The 4,429-nt window shown below is 48.3% G+C and overlaps 1 pseudogene across 1 annotated transcript in view; it reads left to right on the forward strand.

Moving 5' to 3' along the window:
• The window catches only part of LOC311232699 (glycine receptor subunit beta-like), a 43,381-nt pseudogene extending 43,111 nt beyond the window's left edge, over nt 1-270 (forward strand). The window contains exon 8 of the transcript in view: nt 6-270. The product of the transcript in view is annotated as a glycine receptor subunit beta-like (transcript). The remainder of the gene's footprint in view (nt 1-5) is intronic.
• The last annotated feature ends 4,159 nt before the right edge of the window (nt 271-4,429 follow it).

Consider the following 4,429-nt stretch of genomic DNA (forward strand, 5'->3'; position numbering starts at 1 on the left):
ACGACTTCTCATCGTGGGTTCCCTACCCCGAGACTTTGAGCTGTCCAACTTCGACTGCTACGGCAAGGCCGTGGACGTGTTGGGGGCCCTCGGCAAGTCGCAGAGCAAGTCCAACAAGAAGCCGCCGCCCCGAAGGCCGTCATACCGGCCGCGGCCAAGCGGGTGGACCTGTACGCCCGCGCTCTGTTCCCCTTCTCCTTCCTGTTCTTTAACGTGATGTACTGGTCCTGCTATCTGTGGTCCGGCAGCCAGACCCCCATTTATAGGTGAACCTCGCTTTGTCGCTCGCGGTTAATTTTTCGCCGTTTCTTGACGCTCGGGGGGTACCTCTTCAAACCACAAGAGGGCGCTCTCGGGGATATCCCTTGGGGCATTGTCGGATATTAACCCCCTTAAATGCAAAAAGCACACAGAAATAGAGATTTATGATATTGCATGCTGGATGTAAATTAAATGCATCAAATTACATTCTCTAATGTTTTTTTTCATACAAGGGGTGATGTGAAATTAATATTAACGTGTGACGTTTTCAGATATTAACCCCGTCATGCCCCGAAAATGGCAAAACCACACAAAAATAGAGATGTACGATATCGCATGCTGAATATAATGAAATGCATCAAATTACATTCTCTAATGTTTTTTTTCATACAAGGGGTGATGTGAAATTAATATTAACATTAATATTAACATGTGACGTGTTCAGATATTAACCCCTTCATGCCCCGAAAATGCACACAAAATCACACGAAAATAGAGATGTACGATATTGCATGTTGAATATAAATTAAATGCACCAAATTACATTTCAGTGTGCTGTCATGCGACCGGCAGCTCTATCGGGTCGCAGTGCAAGTGAAATGGGCCCACCCAGATGGGTTCCAAGACATGCACTTGTGTCTCGGAAGGGATGCATGCACTGATGAGTTTGGTTGGGGCAGTTGGTTCACTGATGGCTGAAAGTGGGCTCTCTAGGGTCCTGTCGGAAGTCTTTGGGGGGGGGGGGGGGGGTGGGGGGGGGGTTGCCAAGATGTTGGATGGGAAGACGTTCCCTCAGAATGTACCGGCCCTGCGGATGATGATGGCAGAGGAGGTGTTAAGGAGCCTGATCACAGACGGCCATTTTCAGAAAGCAGATGACCTGATGAGGAGAGCCTTGGATCACATAGCAAGCCAGAGCAGGACTTGCCAAACTTTGGGTTGAGGTCTTGGTGAAACCAGTGTTGCGGATCGTGTCCTACATCCGGGGGCCGAACGTTGAGGGTGACTGGCTTCTCCATCTGACCCATGTTCCGGAAGATGCTTCCCTACTACTTGCAGCCGGGCCATGTCAACTATGCCAGGTATGGCCTCTACTACCTCCGGTCCAAAGCTATTTCCTCCAGGGGCAACATGTCACGAGACACCTCGGCGGAATATGGAATGGCCTGTGGAGTGACCGGTTCATAGAGTCCACCTTCATGAGGTACGGCCACACAGTGCAGGAGGGATCATTGGTATAATAACCCTGAAGCCAGAGGCACTGAAGATCTGGGCAATGATCAGCCACATCTGCTGCAAAATCGAGTCGGACATGAAGGAGATGGAAGAGGAAACAAACACTTCCAAAGTGCAGCTCTATCACAAAGAGGAGAGCAAAGCCAGGGTTATAGCAGACACCAAGGACAGAGCTGGACTCATGTCAGATACTAGATACCTGCCTCCATCCATTGGAACCCCATGCACATCCTGCAGAAAGCCTCGTGAACATCACCAGTGGGAAGATAGCCCCAGCACCTGTTAATGTAGACAACGCTGTACAGATTGGAGAGACAATGTTAGCAGATTTTGAAAAGACCTGGCTAGAGGGATTTTACAGCACCATCTCAAAACAAGTGAAGACAATGGCACTAACAGCAAAATCCATCCAAGTTGGTGACGCCAAAATGTATGACTTAATTAAATGTCATCTACTCAAGGGTCATCGCACTGTTCTCTAGTGACCGCGGTGTTGACGTGAAGGATGTTCTCTCCCACGAGCTGGCACCAGTCAGTCCCACCTGCCATGTTCCCTGAGGAAGGAAGGAATGCGACTGTGTAAAGCCAAGTCCACATTGAAGAAGTCACCTTAAGGTGGACGTCTCGAAGAGGAAAGCCGGTGACGCAGACATCACTGTCATTGATGCATCTGCACTTCCTTGGACTATCCACTGGTCAGCTGACGGCACTGTCACTGATTTCATTGAAAATGTTAAGGCACGGCTAACTTCATACCTCTTAGAGAGTGACGCGTACCTTATCTTTGACAGATACTATGACTACAGTATCAAGTCCGTCACCAGAGATGTTAGGGAGACCAACAAAAAGCATCATCTCCTCCTATCGCCCAAGCTACCAGCCCAGACAGACATCGCTACATATTTACTGCCAGGGCGGCACGGTGGCACAGTGGTCAGCACTGCTGCCTCACAGCTAGAAGGTCCTGGGTTCAGTGGTCAGCACTGCTGCCTCACAGCAAGAAGGTCCTGGTTCAGTGGTCAGCACTGCTGCCTCACAGCTAGAAGGTCCTGGTTCAGTGGTCAGCACTGCTGCCTCACAGCAAGAAGGTCCTGGGTTCAGTGGTCAGCACCGCTGCCTCACAGCAAGAAGGTCCTGGTTCAGTGGTCAGCACTGCTGCCTCACAGCAAGAAGGTCCTGGTTCAGTGGTCAGCACTGCTGCCTCACAGCAAGAAGGTCCTGGTTCAGTGGTCAGCACTGCTGCCTCACAGCAAGAAGGTCCTGGTTCAGTGGTCAGCACTGCTGCCTCACAGCAAGGAGGTCCTGGGTTCAGTGGTCAGCACTGCTGCCTCACAGCAAGAAGGTCCTGGTTCAGTGGTCAGCACTGCTGCCTCACAGCAAGAAGGTCATGGGTTCGAACCCCAGCGGGGGGCCTTTCTGTGTGGAGTTTGCATGTTCTCTCCCTGTGTTCGCGTGGGTTTCCTCCAGGTTCTCTGGTTTCCTCCCACACCATAAAGACGTGCATGGTAGGCAGGGACTACAGGTGGAAACTAGCTCATTAACTAATTCTGCCACATTTACATTGATGTGGAAACTGAAGATGTTGATTAATGTGCACTGTTGTCCCTGGGTAAATAAATACATAACAACATAATCATCCATAAAAAACAAGAAACAGCTGAACAAATGACTGTGTGAAGAACTGAGCAAAGACGGGCTATTCCATCTACAGAGCACAAACACACACAAGTTGGTGTTGACAGGTGATGTCCCATCGAGATCGAGATGGAAGAGAGACGGACGAGATATGATCTAGAGAAAATCAGCAGGAAGAAGCTGAGACCATCGTCGTCCAACAAGTCCTCCTGAGGTGTTCTGGAGAGAAGCCCATCAAATCACAGTGGTTTCTGATGATACAGATGTGTTTGTCCTACTTCTTCACCATCACCATCGATTTGAGGAGGGCTTTATTTGAGAAAATTCAAATTGTAAATCCGGATTTGTTTTGGCAATCTGAGAGTTGTATGTTGAGTTTTTTTTTGTGGAGGCCATCTTCAGTTTTGCAGGATTTTTGGAGAAAGCATGGCACTTGAGACAAAACACACTATATCCTATATAATTGTATATGAATTCCTCTTGTTTCTTTGTTTACATACATTGCTTACAGCTTGTGTTATATTACGTTTTTATTGTATTTTCTTTTTTTTGTGGCCATCTTGGTGTATATAACCTATCGTCAATGTCATAATTTGTCAAGTAATTTGTCAAGTATACTATTATATACTTATTGTTTATGTGTCTTGTAAGCCCATATGGGCTGGGCATACACCTGTATGTACAGTACGACACGAAAATAAAAAAAAACATCAAATCAAATCAAATCAAAACCATCAGGCAGGACCGGATGTACCACTCGTCATGGAATCCGCCCCGCAAGGAGAGAGTAATAGTGGACATGAAGTCAACACTGGCCAAGCAGAAACAAGTTGTCGAACACCTTTTTCCCAGCCCATGCCATATCAGGATGTGACACTGTGGCGTCGTACTATGAGTTGGGAAAAGGCTCTCTGTTGTCAAAGCCCTGAATCAGCCATTGGGCAATGTGGATGTATCATTCCGGCAAGTCCTTGACCGAGCCACTGCCTTCATCTCAGCCTGTTGAGAGAGCACATATGACACACACAAGGGGCGGGGGGGGTTGGGGGGGAGGACATAATGTCTTCACCAAATCTAGCTTCTCTACCTCCAACAAAGGAAGCGTTCATTGAAAATGTGAAGAGGGCCCACTTCCAAAGCGTACCTCTGGAGACATCTCATTAAGAATCTGCCACCTGCAATGAACCCAGAGGACACCTGTAACAGAACACTGATCCCAATCCACCGACCAGAAGATGTCAAACTTGTCCCAGACTACATCCTGAAGATGATCCCGTGTGGCTGCCAGAGTGAGGCC

The sequence above is a fragment of the Notolepis coatsorum genome (genome assembly GCF_963971535.1).
Source record: "Notolepis coatsorum genome assembly, contig: SUPER_7_unloc_1, whole genome shotgun sequence".
Taxonomy (NCBI): domain Eukaryota; kingdom Metazoa; phylum Chordata; class Actinopteri; order Aulopiformes; family Paralepididae; genus Notolepis; species Notolepis coatsorum.